The sequence below is a fragment of the Zosterops lateralis genome (assembly GCF_965231275.1).
Source record: "Zosterops lateralis genome assembly, chromosome: 3".
NCBI classification, from domain to species: Eukaryota; Metazoa; Chordata; class Aves; order Passeriformes; family Zosteropidae; genus Zosterops; species Zosterops lateralis.
This window is the reverse complement of record NC_139764.1, coordinates 110,202,244-110,228,636: the sequence shown is the minus strand read 5'-3', so window position 1 is coordinate 110,228,636 and position 26,393 is coordinate 110,202,244. Positions and strand designations below refer to the sequence as shown.

Here is a 26,393-nt window from a genome sequence, read left to right as displayed (position 1 = left end):
GGAGAAGAGACCTTGGAGTTTAACCAGCAGCAAGTATGGCATCCACTGGGAAAAAGCTGGTTGGGTGTTGACTCACCCGCCTAATTATTAAAGCACCTAACACAGTTTAGCTTGTATGGGATTGTGATTTTTTTGTGTGCTTTTGTGTGACTCAATGATTATTTATAAGATCAAGTTTCACTTGCAAAAAACCCCTCCAAAACCACACTCCCCCCAAAAGAAAAAAAAACCCAAACCCAACCAAAATAAAACAAAAAAACAAAACAAAACAAAACAAAACCCACTTTGTGGAAAGTTTTAATTACAGTTCTGAAAAGAGATGGAGAATGAGAAGTGAAAATCCCTTGTCATGAATATGAAGAGCAATGACCTGTGAAAATAGGTATCTTTTTTCCTTCCCTGTTATTCTTCCTACATAGCCTTGCTCTGATCCAGAGCGAATCACAATGGTCTGTTTGTGTGTATGCAAACATTTGTGTTTATACACACACAGGCACTGTCCTCGCAACTGTTCTGGGGAGCATTTCATCATTTTTTCCTCTTATCTTCCAAATATTAGCATTTAATGAAATACACATTTCCTTCATTTATCTTGAACCTACTCCAAGGCCAGCAAATACCAGAACCTCAAATGTTATGACAGGATAGATTCTTTATTGGTTTGTTTTCTTTTCATTCTTTCTGTTTTCACTGCGATTTTTAATTTTTTTTAAAAAAAGATTATGGACCCTTATGTTCCAGCTCAAGGAACCTGGCTTCCAACTGAGGTACACAAATATGTCCAAAAAAATGTCCCTGAGACTCATCCAATGCAGACAGCTGTGCAGCAAACAGGAAATTGAGGAAGTCAGGTTCATCAGAAACACAGGATTTCCTTCGTGGATGTTTCAGATAAAGCATCTTTAATTTTTCCATGCCTGATCAGTGCTGTAAAATGGCTGTGAGAAAAGCAGGGGAATTATCGCCCTGTGCTTTGATGTCAGGGGTGGAAAAGCATAACTGAAAGACAGGTTCTTGTGGAGACCATCACACCTTGGCCCTGTTGGCATGGGCTCTTCCAAGCAAACTCTAATTTGTCTGTGCTCTGGGCTGGCAGGACACAAGTCAGCTCTGAACCAGGAGCTGTATTACTGTGACACACGAGAGCTAAAGGTGTCTGAGCAACTGAGTTTTGAGGAGAGATCCCAGACAACTAATGGAATCATGGAATGGTTTATTCTGAAGGGACTTTTAAGACCAGCTCTTTCCACCCCCTGCCATGGGCAGGGACAACTTCCACTATCCCAGGTTGTCCCAAGCCCCATCCAGTCTGGCCTTGAGCACTTCCAGGGATCCAGGGGCAACCACAGCTTTGCTGTGCCAGGGCCTCTCCAACCTCACAGTAAGGAAATAATTTGATTATGAAATGAGGCTAATTCTTCTTTTCCCCTCCACTCATTAGTTTGCAACGACTCTTGACATTTCAGTGTCAGGAACTACGGAAGTGTCTATGTGGCATCTGGTGTGGTGTGATTCCAAACTAGTCTGAGTCCCCTATGAAACACTGGGAAAAATGACAAACTGGTAATTACCAGTGTTCCAGTGGCATTACTAAATCAGGCAAGCACTTAGATGTTGCCTGTGTGACTTTAGTTTGGCTTGTTCTCCTCTTCGTGCTTTTGAATTTTGACAGTCTTTGTCTGCTTTGAGAGCTTTCATGGTCACACTAAGAAGCAAAGCAATTTTGACTCATTTGGCCCAACATGCAATTGCTCTGGAGATGTCTCAGGGCTCTGTGCTGCCACATGTTTGTACAATAGAGAACGGTATGGGGAGACTTTCTTTTGGCCTTTTGGTATTAAAAGGATATTTTTAAGAAAGATGGGGACAGACAATTTTAGCAGGTCCCACTGCAATAGGACAAAGGTTGATGGTTTTAAATAAGTAGGTGATCAACTTAGAATAGATATGAGGGAGAAGTTTTTACAATGAGGGTGGTGAAAACTGGCAACAGGTTGTATGGAGAGGTGGTGGCTGCTCCATTCCTGGAAGCATTCAGGGTAAGGTTGGACAGGGCTCTGGTTTAGGTGGTCTCTGGGTGATTTTTTTTAACCATGGAGGTGGGGAGGCCCTGGGTTGCCCAGAGAAGCTGTGGCTGCTCCTGGATCCCTGGAAGGGTCCAAGGTCAGGCTGGATGGGAATTGGAGCAACCTGGGATAGTGGAAGGTGTCCCTTCCCGTGGCAGGGGGTGGAACATGATTTTTAATATCCCTTCTAATCCAAAACATTCCAGGATTCTAGGACTCTGCGACATGCACACCAAAAATCAGCAGGAAGTGCAGAACTATCCATCCCAGTTTCAACCCTAGTGCACTCAGGACAATGATTTAATAGAGCATTTTATCTTAATGAAGCTAAAAGTGTTGAAAGCTCGGGCCAAGAGGTTGCTACACGCAAAAGCTGCATTTCACAAAATAATTGCTGAGACAAAACATGAAAAATCTTCATTTATAAAGCATAGCTTTGATATAGATGTCATCACTCTACCAAAGTTCAAAGCACATGTGGTTGACACTATGTGCACTGTGGGGTTCTCAGGATATGTAGCATGAGTATAATATAGTGCTTAGTTAAAATAATTAGTTGAAAAAAACATATTCATTTCCTAGTGAATTTTTGGAAAAACACCACAGTGCTTTGGAAAGAAGAAAAGTTATTAACTGACACTGTGTGTAAGGAACTGGAAAATAAATATTTTCATCTGGGGTAGTTATGTTGAATACTCAGTTTTAGATCATGCCAAGAACATGTTTATTAGCTTAACATGTAAAAAATTATATTTGTTTCAATATACAAACACATAAATATGATAAATAGAAATATATTTATGAATATATGTGATTATACTATCATTCCACATTCTCCAGTTGCTGGGAGAAGAGTCACACAACCAGTGAGGCAGCTACCACAGCACCATAAGGTGTTTTTGAAGAACATTTCAATGAAAAGATGTGGCGGGTTTTCTCTTTATTTTTTTTTCTTTCTTTGTTGTAGGCATCCTAAATTGACAACAGCACCTCATCTTGTTTTAGAAAATAAGTTGTCAAGACAAGGTAACCTTGCAACTTCAATTTGCCCCACAATGGAAGTCAGGGACCTGTGCAATATATTGGACTTCCATGTTCTTGCTTTTTTTTTTTTTTTTTTTTTTTTGCATTTATCTTCCTATTCTTTTTTTTTTTTTTTTTTTTTTTTTTTTTTTTTTTTTTTTTTTTTTTTTTTTTTTTTTTTTAAAATCTAGGTAACTGCCCAATAATTCTAGTTTAAAATGGCCCTATTTTTCTGGTGGCTTGGATAAGGCAACTTGAATTAAAACTTTGGCATAGCCCTTCCTTAAGAGACCAATATAGAATTTAACTTTTGTGTTTGACAGGCTAATTGGCCAAGGTTTAAAACCATCAGTTATGCAATAAAACTGTATGTAATTAATTAAAGGGAGCCGATTATTTTCAGTCAGACTCTGTTCGTGAAACATCCTCCTACTTGCTAATAAACTTTGTTCCTGCAGTGGTTTTTCTGAAATTAATAAGCACATTGCAAAACCTCAGTAAGCCTGCCTCATTGTTTGCTTCCCATGCTCACCAGGATGCAGCAGTTACTGGACTGAAAATGAAGTTCACATCCCTATAAGCTCTATATTGAAAATTCTCCTCCTTGGGATTGACAGAATCACAGAATCCTTCAGGTTGGAAAAGTTCTCTAAGTTCATTGAGTCCAAGCAGCACTGCCAAGCCCACCACTAAACCATGTCCCAAACACTGAACAATTTCAAGGATGGTGATTCCACCACTCCCTGGCCAGTCTGTTCCAATGCCTGACCAGCTTTTCAGTGAAGAAATTATTCCTCAGACAGATTATAGAATGAGTTGATCAAAAGCACCAAGTAGTTTCAAGGATGCACCAAAAAAATAAATATGAAAGGAACAGAAGATCCAGCTCTATTGGATAAATAGTTGGAGGAAATACTTGGCAAAAATTTCCCTAAGAGCTGTGAGAGTCCTTGGATCTTCTTGGACCTCTTGATGCAATTCATGATAAATTAATTAAATTTTCTGTCCATGTCTCACTCTGAGGATTGACCATAATTAAAAGCACAGCTCACACTGGAGCAGGGCTGGGCTGTCTCTGTGCCTTAGGAGATGGACACAACTGCTTTCTTTTAATCTCTGGAGAGGGAGCTGAGAGATAAAGCAACAGCAGGATGTGTCAGGAATTAAACTGGGTTAACCTGCCTGTGCTATAGGGTGGAGGAATAGGCTGTGCCACTTGTTGAGAACTTTTCCAGTTCTTTGAATAATGATCTGGGTTAAAAGAGACCTCAAAGATCAGCCAGTTCCAAACCCTGCCATGGGCAGGGACACCTTCCACTATCCCAGGTTGGTCCAAACCTCATCCAACCTGTCCTTGGAGACTTTCAGGGATGGGGCAGCCACAGCTTCTCTGGGCACCCTGTGCCAGGGTCTCACCAGCCTCTAAATAAACAATTTCTTCCTATTAACTAATCTAAATCTACTCTTCTTCATCTCAGAGCCATTTGCCCTGGTTCTATCTCTATATGCTCTTGTAAAAAGTACTTCTCCGAATCCCCTCTTTGATACTGGAAGGGTGTTATTAGGTTTCCCTAGGAGTTATTATAAATTTTTTTGGACTGTGAGTAGAACCAGTTGAAATAATTTTTTCATTGCAGGAAAATGATATGATGTCCCCTTTACTCTTTGAAACCACAGAGTAAAACATCTAAATCAGCTTTAGAGAAACTATTTTGTCCAGCTGCCTGTGCAACCAGCTTCAAGTGGCTGCTTTGGATCCTTGTGCATGGAGGGAAATCTGCTTTCTCCTTTCCCTCTCCAGACCCCAAGGGTACAAACTTCCTCAACCACTCAAGTTTGTGTCTGAAGGAAGAAGGAAGCCCAGTGGACGTCAGTGACCACATAACAAAAACCATCCCTTGCTCTTGGAAAGGCTGATTCTCTGGAAAAACCTCTGACTCCATGGATGCCTGAAGAGCACTCCAAAAAAAAAGAACCCTGAACCAGTCAGAGATTAAATACAAGTGCAGGGCTGCCTGCAACAATGTCCTGCAGGCAGAAACCCTACAGAACTCCAGGAATGGTTTAAAAAATCAGATTCAAATTTTAGTGTATTCAAATTTTAGTGGAGGCAGTGGTTGCTTTGGGAAGAATAAACAGCATTTATAGACTGATTTCTCATACCACCTGTTTTCCAAAGCAGGCATTAATTCAGGATAGCTTGACCTGAAGGTAGAACAAATTCCTGTACTATTTGTTTATGTATCCTGTATCTCCCAGCCTTTTAGCCATTCAAACCTCCTTTGGCAAAGTGTCCCAGAATTTGTGTGACTGACAACTTCTGGGCACGAGGTGATCCTTAGGAATTCTGATTGAGAGCGAGTACCTCCATGTATTATTGCAGAATGAACAAGTCACTTGTGTTCTCTAACATATTCAGGTTTTGATGTTTCCTGGGGTTTTTTTTTTTTGCTGCTCTCTGCAAAGTGAGTGTGGGTCCCCATTCAGTAGAAAGCAGTATAGAAGTTTGTTTGTTTGTTAACTTTTACTGATTTTATGTAGATGTTGTTTTCAAAGAAGCCCTTTGTAACTAATAATTCTTCACTGCAGCCCTGGAAGGCTCAGAAGTTATGGGATGGCGTTCTAGGCAAGAGGGTGGGTGGGAAAAAGTCAATAATAATACCAATAAAAAAGCCATACTTCTGATCAAAGCAGCAAGTGCTTGACTAAAGATTATATTAAAAAAAAAAGAAAAATGTAGAGGTCTTGTTAAAACCTTTGGGTTAGTGTCCGGTTATGTGGATTTTCCCTCTAGTGCTTATTCTGGCATTCATTAAACCCTGATAAGTTACACAGAAACACTTGAAAGAATGATTAGAAATGCTATGTGTGAATAATAGAATTGCTTAAAGGGAAATGGAAATTCTTAAAGGGAAATGCATACTGACATGGAAAGTGAACTTGTGCAATTTTCTCATTGTCCAGGGTTATTGTCTTATTCTTCTTATTTTGAGGGTGTTGAATTTGTATCCTTTTATGTTCACAGTTTGGGAGCTGCTTAGGGAAATAATATTCTGCAGTGGGATTCAGATGTGCTGAAGGTTTTTCAAAAAGCAAATTGTCTTCTTTCTGGTATCCTTTCTTGAGAGGCTGAGGCTCGAGTTTGGAGAGGAAGGGAATTAAAAAGAGAAAAATTCCAGAGCAACATAGGGCTTTCCTCTCCATCCTCCTGTGCTCTTGGAGTGAAAATCCTCATAATTCAGTTTCAGATGACTTTTCATAGGTGTTTCTTGGTAAATAGGTCCAACAGAGTCCATCTTCACATGGAAAGGGCATATTGCCAACAGGAATGACAAGGGAGCCCTTCATGTAGCAGGAAATGATGCATTCAGCACCTTCAGGAGGCTTTTTGTGCTTGAGTAAAGGTTTATTTTTTGTTTAGTTGGTGTTGCTATTTAACCAACCAGAGTATTAATGGCTGCAATGGCAAGCACTGGAGGTTAAACCAAAAATCAACTTGTTGCCATGAAAACATGTTCTATTCCTTTGCTCTGCTCTTCATGTTACAGAAACAATACATCAGCACTGAAGCAGAGGGGAGCAGAGCTGATCCTGTGGTTGAATTAGGAATCAAGCTATAAAAGCCCTAATCTAAACTGTGGGATAATGAGATGTGAGAGGATTTTCTGAGGTCCACTGCTGAGCACATTGTGTTTGTTTAGTAAGATGGTAGTGTTTTCACTGAGATAAAAGTTTAGATTTCTTCAAGAGACGTTTCCAAACCAACCTTCAATACTTTAAGCCACAATGATTTACTGGGACACAGAAGAGTATTTTTAAAGCCATTCTGAGGTTTTTTTGCTCTACATTAGCTATATGTGGGTATAACATTGACATGCCTTTCCTTGCCAATGTTATCCAACGGAATTTGAGAAGTGTTTTTCCCCTGTATTTTCTTTTTCAACAGTGCGGTCAAAAAAAATTCTCTAAGTCAGAGGACGAAACCCTGCACCTCTGATCTCAATGTCTGTGTTGACACAAGTCTCAAAGAAGGGTCTGTGGAGAAACTCAGGACTCGATGATCTCCCAGATCCATCCACTTTTCACCCCACAGAGACCACACAGGTAGATGATGGCAGAGTAGAAGTACCTGAGGTCACACAGTGACAACAGCTCCATGATCTGCAAAGATTTCAAGCAAACTGAAGCTCAGAGTGCTCTGAAAACTGGTTTTGCCTTATTTCTAGGACCTGGCAATAAATTCCTGGTTTATTGCTGCTGTGGGCTGTGGGTCAGGTTTTGCACTGTGCCAAGGAGAAGCTGTAGATGTATTCTGAATGTGATACATAGGGTTACACTAGCTTTTTCTTCCAAGGAGATATTCAGGGTAAACTCAAAAGATTCATCATGCCTACCTGAAATAATCTCTCTCTCCCTAAAATTGGTTTCTGAGATACATTAATTTCTTGTGTAAGGTGTTGATTTCTTTCAGCTGAAGGAGTCAGTCTCAGGCTCAGACACTCATGTCAAAACACACAAATGTATACAGTAGATAAAAAGCCAGACCTAAGAGAAAGCATTGCATGGAGACTATTTCCCTTGGGGATATTCTCTGAATTGGTTTTGTATGACTGCAAAATCATGGCCTTCTGAGAATGGCACAAGGCATCAGGGTTGGATTTTCTGGTGAGATCTGGAAGAGAAACTCACTTCTTTCTGACCAAAAGGGAGAAGTTTAGACTAGACGTCAAGACAAAATTCTTCTCTGAGAGGGAGGTAAAGCCATGGCACAAGTTTCCCAGAGAAACTGTGGCTGTCCCATCCCTGGAAGTGTTCCAGACCAGGTTGGATGGGGCTTGGAGCAACCTGCAACAGTGGGAAGGTGGCCCTGCCCATGGAAGGGGATTGAAGCAAAATCTTCTTTAAGGTTCCTCCCCACCCAAACCAGCCTGTGACTCCATGATTTTACTGTTATCACTTTCTCTCCAATCCATGGGCTAATTCAGTATTAAATTTTAGGTAGATTGGACTATTTTAGCAATGCATTGAGCTGACTGGTGAAAACTACATTAGGCTCCTTCTGTTGCCAACACATTTATGCAAAAATTGAACACTATTAAACAATTATATTCTGCATTTTTGTGAAACCAATACCACTCTTCGTTTTTCTGTAAAAAAAAAAATTAACCTTAACCTTAAATACACACCTTAAATGTGTATTTTAAGTGAATGTACACATGGCATGTTATGTGTTTGTAATACCTGAAATAAAATGTGCATACACACACATATATATATATATTTAGATTGCAAGATAATATAGTAGATGCATAACAGGGTTCTGCTGCCTTTGGTGTACTGATCATGGGATAGTGGAGCTGTCTCTTTCTTTCTTCCTGCTGCCACAATCCTTTTGGTCACCGTCACCCTCCTGCAATCCAGTGATCTAAAAAACAAGGACTGGCAGTGACAAAGCATCAGAGGGAAGCTAAAATCCGTGTGGCATGTGACATAGAGAAAAGGTCACATTGCCCTGCATCAGCCTCCTCTTAAGTCAAGTTAATTAATGGAGTTTTTTTCCTAATTCAACTGGATGGGCCTCCGGGCAAAGCGCTATTTGTAATGGCACCGTGCTCTGGAGTCACCCAGGCTGGTGCTGGCTGTGCCCCTGCCTGCCCCCATGTCTTCAGGCCAGGAGGCATCACCTCAACACTCCACTCACTTTTCAGGTGTGTGTATTGCTCTCAAGTAACCTGACAAAGAGTAGTAATGAGCCTGTTCTAGGCGACTTGCCATTGAAAATCCAAACACTGGCACGAGCACTATGGACAGGAGATGCAAAGAAAGTCTCAAAGAGAGCCTCAAGCCACAACAGCTTCAGCCTTCTCTGTTGTGAATGTGCAATGGATTCCTGTTCACAAAAGAAAAAGAATCACCTCAAAAGAGGAAGAGAGGTTGAAACAAAGAGGCAAAATACAAACTTGGTCCTTGCTGAGGGCAGGTCTCTGACTGAGCAGCAGTGTCTGCCTCTTTCCTCATCTTTGCCTCCACCTTGGCTGGGAGATGGTTCATGATATGATTTTACTGGGCATGGTGGTGTTGGGTTGAAAGTTATACCTGATGATCCTGATATACCTGATCATAGAACCCAAACAGTTCTATGATTCCCTGATTCTATGACTCTATGATTCTATGATTCTGTGATTCTGTGATTCTATGATTCTATGATTCTGTGATTCTGTGATTCTATGATTCTATGATTGATTCTATGATTCTACTATTCCATGACTCCATGATTCAACAATTCTATGATTCTACAAGTCTGTGATGTGTTTGTGTCCTGTTCCCTGTGTGCTGTGCACAGATGTTGTTGGCTGAGCTGGTGTCCATGACACTGGACCTGCCTGGGGTCCTCCTGAGGAGCCTGACCTCACATTCCTGTTACCCTACTCTGTGGTGGGTACACTTACACAGAGCCACAGCCTGTGCTTCTGACTCCTCCTGGCACTGATGGAGGCTGCCGTGGGTCAGCCCTGTGTGTGTCTGAACCTGTGCTCAGAGCAAAGGTTTCTCTGCACACCCTGTCACAGGGTTAAATACACAGCAAGAGGTTTTACTGAGATTCACAGTTCCCATCCAAGGCAAGGGCAAACAACAGAGTTCTGTCCAAAAACCACTGGTGGTAGAGTCCTGATGGTGTAGCCACTCCTCACCTATTCCACTCTTTCTCTTGCATTTGCTTGGAGTGTCTGTGAGAGGATTTACACAGCTTTTTTGTTATTGTGACACATTTTTTAGGAACAAATTTTTCATCCCCTGTTTGCCAGAGAATTTGGATTAGAGAGATGTCCAAGTGTGGAGGGCTGATTTGGTGGCACCACCAAACATCAGACTGTTTCCCACAGTTAAATGTGGCCAGAACCTCACTGAACTCTTAGACTGAGACTGACTGTTGAAGACCAGAGTTCAGTCCGGCTGCATCAACCTAGAGAGACACAAGCTGAGTAGAGACAGGAAATCATTCCCAGGTTTGTTCCTGGGGTGACTCCAGTCTTCCCAAGCCCATCCTCCTTGTATTAATTAAGGTTGCAGTGGGTAGGCAGGTTTCTCCTCAGCTGTTGTCAATCTGTTGCCTATTTCCAGAAGGGAAATAACAGCCAGGAGGTGACTAAGTTATCCCTTCCTTCTCTTCCACTCAAATTCAAAGCCTGCTCTTGCAATAAACAGAAGGCACACACCAACAACTTGGTTTCCTGCCCCATTAGTAGTGATTTTAATAATAATCATAAATACTTGGGCATTTTTAATTTTAAATATTTTTCTAGTACAAGAAAATGTCAGTGGTCTAATGGAAGTTGTCCCTGACCATGACAGGAGGCTGGAACTTGACAATATTTGAAGGTCCCTTTAAACCAAACCATTGTGTGACTCTGAGCTTCCAAAGAGTGATGATGTTCAGCAACCTTCAACAATGCCAAAAGAAGGCCAAGTATTTCACACAACATCTACTTGTTTGGTTTTTTTTTTTCTGGGTGTGAACTCTTCTCTCAAACAGGCCCAGAAATAATCTGGGCAGAAGGTTTCTCCGTCTGTTTCCTTAGGCTTGAGATGCCTCTCTGACTGGTGTGGTCTCTGCCCTCTGTTAAACTTTGCAGGTAAAGTCATGGGCACAGGGGCACTCTTCAGGGGCAGAAGTTCAGGTGGACAGGGGTGATTTCCATGTTAAGATTAATTAAAGGACACAAAGATGCAATCCACTGCCCTGCAAAAATTTTTACCACATCCCTCTGCATGCTTTAGTTCTGGCCAATTAATACTCTCTCAAACAATTCTTGAGTTCTTGGGTCAGTTTGTAAGTTTGAGTGTGCCAAGGAACATTCCCAACTGGTCTGGTGGATGAGTCCATCCTGGTTTTGGAGCTGAGATAATTTAGAAGATGAATGCAATCAGATCATGTCAGTTGGCCTTGGTGTCTGGGAATACTCCTGGGCACATTTAATTTACTGATGAAGATGTAGCCAGAATGTCTCTTCAGGACCATCCATTACTTAAATATCTGTGTTGAAGCTGATTTTTTTGCACTAGTCTGATTTTATCCCACTGCCTCTGGTTTTAAAGATCTTATTTTTCCCTTTTGGCTGCTGTAACTAATCTGGGACATGATCTGCTCTCTTCATAAATCTGTGCTGTGTGGGTTTACTCAGTCTTCAAAGATGCTCAGGTTCCAAGAGCTGCTGTTTCTTTTTAATTTTCCAACTCTGAGATGATTAAGCACCTCTGACTATGGTGAATTAAAAGACATCCTTTCTCTCGTGCAGTTTATAAGTTAGGTTTTTTGAACTGTTTTTGTTATTTTTTGCCTTTTTAGGGTATCTCATCTCTATTTAGACAGTTAGTAATGTCATCAATGGCTCTGAGTACGAAGAGCTGGTAAAGAAAAATCTGATGGTGGCAACTTAATTTTTAGCTCTATCAGTGCCTCCCATGCTCCTGAGTGGCTTGAAATTGGACATATCCTCACCCCTGGAAGTGTTCAAGGTCAGGTTGGATGGGGTTTTGAACTTGGCCTAGTGGAAGGTATCCCTGTCCATGGCCAACTCTTAGTGTGGCCATTTAGATAATCATTAAAAATCCCTTTTGCTCCAGACCAGATTGGTTGTGTTCAAATTGGGATGGTCACAAATCACATCAAGCCTCAGACAGTTCCTAGACATAGTTTTGGTCAGTGCTAGCTGACCTAGACAAAAAAAACATGCCAAACGTTGTTCTAGGAATGTAAAATATTTGTGATTGAGTACTAGGTCTAAGGCGTAAACCTTCATAAGTGTGGACATAGTTTCAGTGTACCTCTTTTAAAGACTAATGAAAAATGTGCGTGTCTCACTGTGTCCCAGAAGGTGGAAAATGTATGATTCAAGCTTTTGATACTTTTTATCATGGACAGCATGTCTAACATGCCACCCCAATCCTAGAAAAGGAAAGTCTCTGTGGCAGTTCAGATGTTTATTCTGTTTTGGTTTTGTTTTTTTTTTTTTTTTTTTTTTTTTTTTTTTTTTTTTTTCTGTGCTTTATGAAAGAAATTCAGCCCACCAGGCCTCAGACATTATTCCTGGCTTCCATATTCATAGCTGAGTTCTGAGGTGTTCTGACCCTCTTCAGTCCATACTGGCATCACTCATGTTGAGAGTTATTCTCCTTCTGTGAGAGAAGTTTGGGCTCTGTGAGTAGAAGAAATGACAGGTTACTGTTCCCCTCAAATCCTCCTTATTGATCTCTCAAACATGGGAATAAAAGCAAGAACATTGGCAAAATAAACAAAAGGAAGCAAAGGAAAGGGCTGAGTGATGCCTTCTGGTTCTTTCAGTGATTCCTGCTGTGTAGAGCAGGGAGGAGAAAAATTTGGAGAGTACAGGAGGTGCTTGGACAGCCTTCAAATTGGCAATTTTCATTGGTGCTGCTTGCTCAAGTTGTATGTAAGGGTAGAGCCAGAACTATCCTGGTTCACAACATGTTCTATGCAGACACTTCTTGTATAAAGTTGCTTTATACTTCTCTTAAATGTTTTTTCACTTGTTATTAAGTTGACAGAATTGAGATCTGAATTATAGTGGTTGTTCCCAAACTTATTGTGTATGATTTGGGATTACTTGGGAAAATATCAACTACCTGGGCTTGAATTATATAAAGAATCTGATTACTAAATTGTAACTGTAGCTGTCAGGTCCTTGGAAACCCCTTTTTTCCAGCAGGAGGAGGAGGTGAATTGCCACGCTGGAATAGGAGTTTGGATCTGGTGTAGGTCTCTGTAGGGCTCAGCTGCTAAAAGGTAAATCTCCCTTTCTCTTCCTGCTCTCTTCATTCCTCTAAGCCATCTGAGGAGGACCTCACTGACAGCTTTGTGGAGCACAGCAAAGGGGAATCCTACCTCCACAGACCCCTGGCCATAGCACCGTCCAGGCAGATAATCTTAACCCATTCTCATTCCAGCAATGCTGACTGGCATTGTCAATTTGCACAAACCATCAGGATAATCTCTTAAGAATCACGGACACTCTGTTTTGGTGAAACATGGGGCATTGATCTGCCCTGATCATCCTGTCTGCTCCCAGGGTGCCTGGTGGTGCCTGGAGGTGAGAGGTGGGTGTGGTGCCTCTGAGATGTCGCGTGGGCTTTGGTGGCACAGCCCTGACCAACGTCCATATGTCCCTGGGATGTTCTCATGCAAAGGTCAGGTGTCTTCAGTGCTCCCCCAGAAGGTTTTTAATGGAGTGAACTGCTAGCTTTTATCCTTCCTTCGTAATTTCATGAGGCAGAATCCTCTCCCTCCCCCAGGCAAGCAGCCAGCCTGCCACCAGCTATTCTCTTTAAAATTATGATGGAGCTTGAAATAAAACACAGCCGTGGACTGAACCCACTAACCCTCAGTCCAAAGGTATTAAGGCTGCTGCTTGATAGAGACAATATCTAGTTCTTGGAAATGTTTTGCTTCCAGCACCCCTGGGTGATTAGGAAGAGAGGACTTGGCGAAAAAGATAATGATTCTGTATTTGCTGTGGAAATGACAAGTGCAATTAGAATTGCCAACTGAGTTGTGATCAAAATTCTGATTAATTACTTACTGCTATTTCACAGAGAAGAAATTAGTGCGTATCTAATTGGCGTTGCTCAAATCTATTCTGTGCCTTGCTTGCATAAATTAAATGTAAAGAACGAATCTGAGTCCATGAGAGGGAGAGAAAGAGATGGAGCAAAAGTGAATGTGTGATACTGGGCAAGATCCTCAGGTGATGCAAATCAGGGCTGCTCTGGTGAAATCCCTGGATGGTGAGGCTCAGACCCAGGATGTTGGAAGAGGTGCTTTGATTTGGGTGTTTACTGGGGGTCTGTGCTGTTTGAAAAGAAGAGGTCAGGCTGGAGGATCACAGCAGCCTTTCTTCCAGTCTTATCAAATCTCACTCTATCAAAACCAGTCACAGCAGTATGAAATCCTATTTTCAGCTTGTGATACCACAGCACCATCCCCCCCCCCCCCATACCATCAGAGACTCGCTATCGCTATCGTATGATTTTTGTTTGCTTATTTATTTCAATTTCAGCTCTGCACATGCTCCAGGCACATACACAATAATGGCAATTACACATTGTACAAAGCACATCAATAATTTTAGTATGAAAGAGAAGGAAAAGGCAGAGATTCGAGTGCTTTAATCGGCAGGACCACATTATGTCAATGAAGCAGGGACACGGAGGACTGATTAGATAAATTCTCCCTTGCAGTTCCAGCACCCGGCACTGAAGTGCCCACCATGTTCTGAAAATTAAATGCATGCATTAAAAATGTATCTGCATTTATTTTCCCTCTGGTGTCTTTTTTTTTTTTTTTTTTTTTTTTTCTAACAAACAGAATCTTGTCGAAAAGAAAAAAAAAATCTCAAGATGAGAGCTTTGGCAGTGCATTTGCTAATTTTTTCTTTAAGGAAGTCAATATGGTACCTTGATGAAGAGGGCTGTGTCAATGGGGATGAGATGAACTTCCTCCTCTTCCCTGCTCCTCTCAATAAATTTTTATTCTTCAAGGTGAAACAGGAGAAAGGTTGCAGAAGTGGGGAAGCAAAGAGACATTCTGGTTTTCCTAATCTGTGGAATTGTTACTTTGAAAGAAGTTATTTTCCTCAACAGAGGTCGAACTTCTTGCATACTGTAAGTGTGGCTGCACTGAATTTAAAGGGTCATTTCAATAATCTCCAAAATTGTGATGAAATCCAGCAGCCCTATTAATTACCTTGTAGCATCTTGCTATTATCCTTGTCTTCCTTTGTCTTTGACCTATCCTCATTACAATGGCATGGAAATATATGTCCAAACCATAAGATATTATTTTTTTTTAATTTCCCATTCTTTCCATAATGACCTGGAGTCCTGCCTCTTAAACAAATATTTCACTCCTGCCCACTTGAGTCTGAAAGGGCACAGCTATCACCAGCCAGCTGTAATGTCCTTTCTTTTCCTGCCTTCCTTTCTCTCTTATCTCCATGATCTTTTCTTCCCTGCCTCCCTCCCCCTAGACAGCTTTATTAAATTCAGACCTTTACCTCTGAGGCCTCTCTGTCTCAGCTCCTGCTCCATATGAGACGTGGAGAGTGAAAGGAAAAGAAAGAAAAATCAAGATTCCCTTATATTCCTCCTCTCCTCAATGTCTTTGGCAGCACAGGGATGCTTTCCACAGCACATCCTTCTGGCCGGATATCCAGGGGACTGACTGTAGTGCTGCCATCATTATTTACCATTTTGGGACCCCAGGGAAACACAATGTGCAAGAAAATGTGAATCTCTTTTTGACAACTGACAACACGTGCTTGACATAAACTACCACCCTTTGGGGCAGGATTTGGGTTGGGAAGGAGAATTACATGTAAACAGAATTTCTGTGGCTTTCATGGAGAGTGGTTGTAGCCCAGATTGTCTCGATAAGGCAATACAGGTTTGGAAATGGTTTGTATCAGTTTTCTACCTGCTGGATTAGCCTTGGTGCTCAGCTCTGAGTACTTTGTGTACTCTGACTCTGGAATGAGCCTTTCCATCCTAGTGGGTAGCAAACACAATCTAGAGGTCTTAGTCTGCTGTTCCCTGTGACTGCCACAAGAGACTTGTGGAAACTGAACAAACCCTCCAGATGAGCTCTTTGAAGGCTCTCCAAAATGTCTTGGTTCTTCATGGTATGAGAGACACTCCCTGATGGTCCAAACCAGCAAAAATGCTTGTGGAGGTTCCTCCCAAGAGCTTTTCAGCTGAGCTTTTCAACTAATGTGTCCAGAAAATTAATTGTGTCCTGATATTATTGATGCCATGGAATAAACAAGTAAAAATGCTTGGGCTTGTCTGATGGGTGTGTCTGGAAATGCAGGTGTTATAACAAAAATCAACAGACCAAAACTGTCTATGCTGGCAATTCTCTTCATAAAAGTTAGGTAATGTAAATTATTATACATGAAAGGTGTCCTTTAAATTCCAGCAGGGTGGCTGAGCTAAGAAGCCTTGGAGAATCCTGTTCTTTCTGCCTAAATTTTTCTGCCTATCCTAACAGTATCAGTTTTGCTTTTCTTTTTTTTTTTTTTTTTTTTTTTTTTTTTTTTTTTTTTTTTTCCCCTGGTGTTTAAAAAGTAAAAACTATCAAAGAAGAAAATCTGCCAAATGCACCTCTCTGGTTTCCTGTGCACAAATAATATTGTCTCCCCTGACAGCTTTGATGAGGTTTTGAAGAAATTGAATATTTTCATACTTAGCCCCATAATGAGGGCAATGATAAATAAACACGTAGTCCCCCAACACCAAGTCTCAAAAATGTTATTGACTGCCATAGTTTAGGGCTTGAGCACAAGGTAAGTGCCCTCAATAACATTTATTTTCTATTTTTCACAATGATCTGGAAGATTGCCCGGTGTAGGAATGCAGCTCTATAATTTTATTGTCGGATAGGGTCATGACATCAGCTGTTTTACATTGGCCTCATGCTGTCATCAGCTAGACCACCTGAGGAAGTGACCTGCTGGGAATGCATTTAAACCATCCAAACAGGGACATCCAAACCTCTGCAAGCTCAACCACCAGAAATTACAGGGAAAAGCAGAGAACAAATGGGCTTCGCTTTTACTTCCTTCCAACACCATATAATGGACTGTCACTTCTCTTTTCTGCTTCCCATTGCAGCCTGGGATGTTTTCAGACTAAACAAGTCCCTGAAACCTGAAACTTGGCCATCACTTATGGAAGTACCCTGTGCAGCATGGTTAATAAATAAAAAGTTAAAAAAAAAAATAAAGACAACCTTGCTACTATTAACAAAAGACTCTTCAAAGCTACTCTTTTGCTCTGGGCTTTTACAATAATAAGCTGAAAAAATACATTAGAGAGCAGACTCCTTTCTAGCCACTTCATATTTCATTTTGCCTCTCACTTGTCTATTTATTTTTACGTCTTTCCTGATTACTTCTCAATTGTAGAAAGACAACATTAGGCACAATGAGTTTTAAATATACTCCCTGGCCAAAATAACTCCAAGGCCTGTCTGAAATTTCAAACAGCTCACTAGTAAGTCTGGAATAAAATATAAAGGAAGTGATCCTCACTAGTTAGAGCAGGACAATCAGGACTGGTGGGTGATTTCAGTGCTCCAGCACTACCCTTTTTTTTTTTTTTTTTTTTCTCTGTGGGCATCACATCACACAACCAGGATCACTATGACTCTGTCCATTTACCTTTATATGAGCAAAAAGAACAATGTCTGGTAAAGTACAAGAGATGTTCCACCTCCAAACATACTCCTTTCCTGTTGGAGCTGTCCAGAGCAGCTGGGATGGGACAAGAAACAGATCTTGGACTACCTACACTAACTACCCAAGAATATATTGTGCAACTATATTTGCAACTATTTGCAAAATCAACCCTCAAAGCTTCTTCAAACCATCTTGAAAACATCTGAAGTTCTGAATGAAAGTGCAGTTGGGATTGCAGATCTTTTCCAAGTAATTTTCAACTCTGGCAGCTCCTCTTGATGCACTCTAACCTGGGAGTTTTGTTCTATGAAACTTAATGGTTAAAATGTAGATATGACATGATTGGTCTTTTTCAGGGCCTTCCTCAAAGATTTGTATCTCTGTCAAGGATAGGGGAGCTTTCTTTCTAATTTTTAGATTCATGGTAGTGACTTCATCTGCCTCCTTTTTCTCTTTCCTATCATTCAAAACTGGAGGAGATGGTTCCTTAGAAGTGTGTACAGAGCTGTCATTTCCCTCTTATTTCAGAACATGAACATGGATTGGCCTGGGTGTTCCACAAGCCTCATTAGAAATGTCATTAGTTACTTGGGCTCATTTTACCCAGTGGAGCTGGCACTTACTGCTATGGTTTAATGGCAAGGTGGAGATTGGTCAAAGGTTGGACTTGATAATCTTGGAGATCTTTTCCAAACTTAATGATCTGGTGATTCTCTGATTCTAAAGACAGGCCTCCGGTCCAAAATATGTGTCCGGGTTCTTCCACACGTAGCCAGCAGAGACAGATACCTCCAGAAGAGGAACAATCCATCCAAAGAAAAGCAGGAATGAATGATCCTCTTAAAGTCTCTCCTCTCCCCCTCTCTAATGATTATTGTCTAGATGAACAGCTTAGACCAGACAATTAGCTTAGACTGGATGCTTAACATTTAGGCAGCTTGAATTAATGTGATGAATCCCTTCTATGTGCTCAGATAATGACTGTAGCCTTTGTGTCTCAAATTTTAGCTCTTCAATATGTTTTCATAGGTGTTCAGATTCTGCACCATGCTCTCAGATTAATTTCGACTTCCAAGGCTTAAAATACTCACCTCCCATTACTGTTCATTGTCATAAATATGTCATGGTGTAATATAGCTGTCTGTACCCATAATGAAATCCTTCTGCTTTAAGATTCAAATCCACAGCCCATACAGGACTAATATTGCTGAAAATCACCCTAATAATGTCACAGGGACTCTTGTGCTTGTGAACCTTTCTGTTATGAGCTCAGGCTCTTGGACTGAACCTTCAGCCAAGGCAGGTGCAAGTAAGATTTTAACATTTTTTTTTAACTTAGATGGGGAAAGAAAGAAAGAAAGAAAGAAAGAAAGAAAGAAAGAAAGAAAGAAAGAAAGAAAGAAAGAAAGAAAGAAAGAAAGAAAGAAAGAAAGAAAGAAAGAAAGAGAAAGAAAGAAAGAAAGAAAGAAAGAAAGAAAGAAAGAAAGAAAGAAAGAAAGAAAGAAAGAAACTCCAAAGTGATATCTGTAATTACAATATTCCCAAAAAGAAATTAATACAACCTGCTAAAAAAATCCTTCACTAGTATTAGTTCTACCAGGTCCCTAATTAGTTGGTTTCAAGCTCTTGTTATATATATATATAACTATATGTTATATATATGTTATATATATGTATATATATATATAACTAGAAAGATGGTCTTCTAATTTCCAACCCAAGCCTCCCTGGTTAAAATACTAATACATTTATTTTTTTTCTCTCTGCATTGGACATGAGAAGCCAACCTTCCTTCCTAACAATTGTTATAAAACTTCTATAAACTAGTATAGCCTTTTACTATACTAACTGAAATGTCTGCAGTCTGTCTACGCTGAAATTGAGATATATGAAATATGTTTTTTTAAATGGCATTGCTGGGGAAAAAGGGAGTTTTAATAATATAGTTTTGCAGACAAAAAATGTACATGGACCAAAAATACTGTAATTTCTCAGGGAAAGTTAAAAACTTTGTAAAAGTTTGGGTTTTAGTCAAAATGTGTTGTTTGTCAATGAAAAAGTGAGAAAATAGGACAAATGAAAGCTTCCGTTCTGCCCTCTCAACCTATTTCTTACAGAAATTATTGTCATTTTAAAGCTTATTTCTAACCCAAATATTTCCAGGAATTGCAGGTATTTGGCATTTTCCTTCTAGCCTTCTTCTAATGGAAAATCACTCAGTCTCTTTGTGAGTCAGTTCCCAGGACCAAAGAACTGTTCTCATTGGGAAGAAATGATAATAATAATAGCGGTAAAGTGGAGTTCCCTGAAAATTTTATTTTGAGGCAGTTCATTTTATGCCCTAACTTTATTTTTGCAGAAGAAAAGGATGATTTGTCTTCGCAGCGACTGCAGGCCAAGGAGGGAAAGCGAAGCTGAGAACCTCCCTGTCCATAACAGAAATGGTCTGAATAGAGTTCAAGTTTATTTGACTAATTCTTTCACCACTTGTCAGAGAGAACATACTTTTGTTTGTGGTAACAAAACAAGCTCTTTCCTCTCCCGTTTCTCCAGCGAGTAGCACAAGCACTTGTGTGGAGCACAAATTACCGTAACCATTATGATGTTTGCTGTCAAACTCATTTATTTATGCAACTGCTGTGGAAAGGCCTGGGGCCCAAAAGCAACCCTGAAAGATTTCAGAGCCCTGGTGTGGGGTCATGAAAGGGAAAGTGAGGGGGAGGGCGAAGCCTCCACTGGTTATGAGAAAGGAACTGACACAGGAAATGGTCACATATGGCACAGATTTATTGTGTCCGGGACTTCCCATTCAAAACTCATTATATCCACGGCTCAGAGCAGTGCATGGCACAGCCACATTCATTTTTAGGTCTGGCATCTGACAAAATTGCTGTTCTGCTTTCAGGTGGTGGTAATTTTATCATTCCTAGACTAGAGAGATGGTGATGGAATTGTGTTGGCAAAAGCTCTGCTGTTTGCTGGCCCTCACCTTTATGTTGAGCCACAAGTATTGGTGTGATTAAAGCTTCAGTCAGCGAGGTTGCTGGTCAGGAGAAGAGAAAAATCCTCTTAAAAAAACCTAAAGGAAACCAGGATTATCTTCAAGGGAAAGAAAATGGGAAAAGCTTTGGTAGCGACAAGAGAAAAAAACTGATACTTGCAGAAGAGCATGTTTTTCAAAGGTGAAATAATAGGGACGAAAAGATGTTTCTTTTTGCATTTTTATTTGTCTTTCTTGAAGGACAGGACCCATCTCACACAGAGTTGGCTTTTTGAATGGTGGTTAGTGACTTCAAGAGGTTTGTGAGAATAGTTAGTTTGTCTTACCTGCTTCATGAGATTGTCTAAAGGCTCCAGTCTGGGCTGTTCATCATTTTTGTCTCTATGCACAATAAAGTATCTGGTAACACTTTTGTCACTGCATTGGATTTGTTCCTGAAATAAGCATTACAGGGACCATTGTGTTGTTAGGATCACTAAAATGACCAAAGTTCCCAAATCGTTAATCACAATGCGGATAAAAAAAATCCTTCCCAATTGTGTCTTTCTGGTTAAGTTTAGTAAAATTATGGACAAGCTGCTCTGGGCCAGTGCTGACAGTAGCAGGAATGGGTCTCTACCCAGTCAAGCAGCACTGGGGTATGGACACTGGAGCTTCCTATTGCATCAGGAGTACAGCTCCAAACCCACTCTTGTCCCAGCCACAGCAGTGTCCAAAATAGCGCTTGGGTGCTTTTCCAAAAATTAGCATGAGTCAGGACCCAGCTCAAAAATCAGTTTGGAGGTGATCACTGTCTTCTGGAGGATCTGTGACTTTAATATTATGGAAGTGCCATGCCAGCTGGCCTCAGGGACTAGAATCTGACTTGGCACTGGTTATTTTATAAATTTTGATGAATAAAATTCTCTGGCAGCTCAGTTCCAGCTAAGTCTTCTGGACACAGGTATTTCCAAGTGTGGCACCTTGCAGTTCAGAAGATTTGTGGAATTATGAGGAAAATGCCTTTATCCAGCCTGGTCTGGACAACCTCACTAAAGGGCCCTTCCAGATTTACTGACCCAGCTCCTCTGAGAGAACTCAAGGTATTGTCTCCTGGTTGGGTTATTCTCCCAAATTTTCATGGGTTTGTGAGGCAGGTTTAGTGTTTTCTCTAAAATTCAAAGACTAAGAATGATCTCTCTGACTCAAGAGGTTCCTGACTTGTAAATCACTGAAATCTTGAGGAGCATTTTGGGTGAACATTGCTATATGCATGTTTTGTTCCCATACTCTTTTTGATCTCTGTTGGAGAACATTCTGCCCTCAGAGAGTTGCTGGTCTCTCTTCTTTAGGCTTTACTTGTGCACTGATGCTTTGAGGTCAAGAATGAGTTATTATTATATTCTCTGGGAACTGGAAAACTGTAATTTTTTGTTCATGACTGGGACAGATATATTGTCATCTGTAACATGTGCCTTCCCTCTCAGGCATGAGGAGCTCTGAAGGGTTGGTGCAAACATAAAAAAGTGTAACTGTATGAAAGACGCAAATAACACTTGATTTTACAGAGAATAAATAGTTGCAATGTTTGTGGCCATATCAAAGCATGCACGCAATGAATCCAAGAGCAAATATCTCATGTACACCTGTTTTTCTTTGGATTTGCGTGTGAAAGGGAAGGGTGAATGCAATCTCAGGATGTGTAAGAAGAGAGTTTCTCTACCCACCTTCCTTCAAAGAAAGCACCAATAACTGTCTTTTCTCTTCTTGGGCACCTACTTTTACAAACCTTGGAGGGCCATAGTATTTTTGAGTCCACAAATGTGGCTAAAATTGGCTAGGGGGGGAAGTCAAAAGTTTTTTATAGAAGAACGATAAACAGGAGGGCATAAAACCCCCACACAGAGTGATGTTATGGGACTCATTTCCTTCCAAAATAATTTTCTTTAAAAGAAGGAGTTAACAGCCTAAAGCAGTCACTCTATTTTTATTTACATGGTCCCTGCTATGAGTACATATTTATGTGTGTGTGTGTGTTCCCATGGTTCAACCCCAGCTGGCAATTCAACCTTACGCAGCCCCTCACTCAGCCCTGGTTGGGTGGAGGAGAGAACTGGGAGGGTAAAAGGGAGAAAACTTGGGGGTGGAGATAAAGACCTTTAAACAGGAGAAGTAAAAGTTTTGTAAGCAAGCAAAGCAAAACAAAAAATTCATTCACCGCTTTCCATGGGCAGGGAGGTGTTCAGCCACTCCAGTGGGACTCCACCACAGGTAACAGTGACGTGGGAGGAAAAATGCCATCACTCCAAATGTCCTCCTCTTCCTTCTCCCCAGCTTTAGATGCTAAGCATGACCCCACATGGTCTGGGGTATCCCTTGGGTCACCTGGGGTCAGCTGTGTCCCCTCCCAAATCCTCATGCACCCCCAGCCCATTCACTGATGGGATGAGGAGCAGAAAAGGCCTTGGCTCTGTGCAGGTCCTGCTCAGCACTAATGAAAACATCTCTGTGCTATTAACACCATTTTCAGCACAAATCCAAAACACAGCCCAAAACAGCTCCTGTGAAGGAAATTAACTCTGCCTGAACCAAAACCAGCACACTTGTGCACAAATACATGAAAAACATTTGTACCACTGTGCCTTCCTCTGCAACTGAACTCGGAATAATTTACCTTTTCTGGATTTCCAAGGTGCTATTCCTGGGCCCTTTCTTTTTTTCCCCCTTTATTTCCCATTTGAATGTCAGCAGGTCAAAAGGAACAGTTAATGCTGATGAATATTTCCCCCTCAGCAAAGAAATGTGCTGGCCAGCCCAAGGCCAATGAACTGCAATTTCTAAACAGTGTCCCATTTATCTCTCCCCTCCCCCTTCTTCCCCTCCTTGCTTTTTATATTTTTGTAGCTATAATTGTAGTTAAATTAGAAATAACTGACGGGCAAATCCAGTCAGATGGAAAGAAAATTGTGGGAGATTTATTTTATTTTGATAAAAAACTGACATTGCCTTTTGTTTTTGTCAGAAAGAGACTCTATTTTTCCTTGTACCATGAATTGTGGAATCTATCACGAAATGGGTAAAAATTATTGAAGCAAATGGTGGTGTTAACCTGAAGGGGAAAATCATTAATGTTGATGTATTTCATTCAATTTTAAATGTAGAATTTATTTTATTTTATTTATTTGGCATTGGGGAACAAGGGAAAAGGCAGGAGACTTGTAAAGGACTCTATGTGCCTTTAAGTCAAAACATCTATTTTAAAAAATGCTCTTCTCTCCTTCCACCTCTCTCCATTTTTCTAAATAAAGGATATGATGTCGTGATGGTGGTAGTGGTGGAGTTTTTTTTCCTAAGCAAAGAGGGCCCCCTCGGCGCATTATTCTTTTCAAATGTGAAATGAGGTGGAAAATCCTCATTTCACGACAGGAGGGACAAATATTGACACAAACTTAATATTTGTCAGGAGCCCTAGAAGCAACCTGAGTGCTAAAATCTCATCTAGATGTATGTGCTGGTGTGTTTATGTATATAAATAAATAATAAATTTGCCTCGATGATGGGTGGGACCTGCAAAAAGCAACGTCTGCTCACTGAGGTGGAGGAATTGTCTGCAGAGGGTGAACACACACACATTCCACTTATCATTTCTCTCTCTTCTTGTGAGGAGCAGGACAAACAGGTGAATTCACAAGCCCAAGGCACACGCGTCTCCTTTCCTCTGCCTGGGTACATAAGATCCCAGAGGGAAGTTCAACAATATGAGAATATCTTCTCCATCTTTCCCACACATTTCTAAAGTTTATGGTTGACTTTTTTATCCCTGTGTTTTTCTCCCTCACACAAACGTGTGTGTTTGTGTGTGTGTGTGCAAATACATACAAATAGAACCTGTGTAATCCGATTTCGCCCATTGCGGGGGGACGCTTCTGGAATTTATCACTGCTATTGTTCATCACCAATGTAAATAGCACATGTCAGCTCAATATTCAGTGGTCACTCAGCATTTATTAAGTCCTGTCCACTCTGGCCTTTTTTAGAGGAAAGCCCTGGGGCGGATTAGCTGCTGGCCGTGACACGCCGCGTCACTTATCTGTTCCCATTGATTATCAGAGTCAGCTGCGGCCAGGACTCACTTTTTTTTCTTCTCCTCTCAGACCCCTCTTACAAGCACCCCTGCTTGGATTTTCATGAGGAAATAATCAGATTAGGGCTTCAGTGGCGAGTTCATATGGAGTTCTCTTTCTCCAATGTGCTACTAACCGAATAAACGTGTTTTGTGGTAAATTGTAAATGACATTATGATTACTAAGGCCAGCATGGGTTTCATTTAAAAGTGATCGAAATTGCAGGCTGCAGAAATTGTGACTGGCAGATAAGGCCATTTGGAAGGAGACAAGCAATGATGCGTGTGTGTGCGTGGGTGTGAGTGTATGCAAAAAAAAATCAAGCCAGTCCCCTTTGCAAGGCAGGCAGGGCTAAGGGAAGTTCTCATGAAATATCATCAAATCCCATTTGTAGACATGAGAAATGTCACCAGGGGGAGATGGGGTGTTTCCAGGAGAGCTGTGGACGAGATGTGTCAGCCTTTGTGGGCAGGCTGCTGGCGGCACAGCGCGTCCTCCCAGTGCTCCAGGACAATTCCAATGTCTCTCAGCACAGCATTTCCACTTCTATTCTGAACAGAGCTGTTCCTCACTCTCTTTTTGCCTCCAGCACACACCGACAGCAAAATACCACAGCAAAATACTTATACTGAAAAGAAAAAAAACCAACAAAACAAAAACAACAGGGAAAAGCAGGAAAAGAGAAGCAAATTTGTAGGCTGGTGTCTAAAAATAGGGGGGTTTGTACAGATCCCATCTCACTTGGACATCCTCCCTGGGCAGAGCTTGACATTTATGTAATTCCGTTGCTTCCCTCAGTGACGTGCAGAGGAAGAGCTCATTCTGGGGAATGTTCACACACCACAGGCTGCACATGATGATTCCCCTGGAAATACATAATAGGTGAGAACAGGGTCCAGGCTTTGAGATGTAACTGAAGGCAGAGCCCAGAATTATATAATGGAATCATAGAATGGCTTGGGTTGGAAGAGACCTTAGAGATCATCCAGTTCCAACAATTCTCCCATAGATTGGGACATCTTGCACTGCACCATGTTCAGAGCCTCATCCAACATTTCTCACTGTTCATTTCATTTTTAGGTGTCTGCTACTTTTTCTAGCAAAAATTTTCACATAATATGTCCTTGATAAGGGATGTCCTGGTGCCCAAATATCCTCTTACTCATCCAGAGGTTTGTGACTCTCAAGGATATTGCTGTCCCTTATTTTTTATGTGAGCTGAATATGTGTCCCCAAGTGCTGAATGGTGGGCACAGAGTTAGTTTGGACACTGGCCATGCTTTGCCCAACACATTTGTGAGCACAGCTAACTAAGGAAGGAGCAGGCTGGGCAAGGGAAGGAGAATTCTAGCTGGCCACAGCAGGAAATTCCTCCTTCGATTTTATTTTGAACAGAGGAAGGAAAAACAGAAACACATATCTTTTCCTAAAATGCTCCAGGCAGAAATGTTTATGCTTTTGGTGTCTGTATCTGAACTCATTTACTTTTATTCTCTCTTTATAATCAGTGGTGATCTCACTGTGACAGCCTGAGGCATTATTTCTCTCATCTTAAAGCAGAGACCTGTATTTGGTCAGATGGAGCACTCTGTAAACTTGTAACACCTTTCAGGACTTTTGACAAAGGTATGGAGTGGCAGCACAAGGGGGAATGGCATCAAACTAACAGGAGTAGTTTAGGGTTGGGTTAAATTTGGTATTGTGAAGAAATTCTTTACTGTGAGGATGTTGAGACACAGATTGCCCAGAGAAGCTGTGGATTCCCCTTACCTGGAATGTTCAAGGACAGGTAAAACACAGCTTTGAGCAACCTGGTCCAGTGAAAGGTGGTCCTTTTCAGGAGGGTTGGAACTAGACGATATTTAAGGTTTCAATATTTCAACCCAAACCATTCTGTGAGTCTATGATTCTAGCTCAGAACACTGTGTGCATTACATCTCTTCTCTCT

At 41.1% G+C, this 26,393-nt stretch overlaps 1 protein-coding gene across 7 annotated transcripts in view; it reads left to right on the top strand.

Moving 5' to 3' along the window:
• PKHD1 (PKHD1 ciliary IPT domain containing fibrocystin/polyductin) overlaps nt 1-26,393 on the top strand; it is a 237,303-nt gene that overhangs the window by 180,536 nt on the left and 30,374 nt on the right. The window contains exon 60 of one of the 7 annotated variants that reach the window (XR_014589511.1): nt 7,036-7,193. The exons of the other annotated variants lie outside the window; for them this stretch is intronic. The gene's annotated coding sequence lies outside the window, so the exon portion shown is untranslated. The remainder of the gene's footprint in view (nt 1-7,035; nt 7,194-26,393) is intronic. 7 annotated transcript variants of the gene reach the window in all.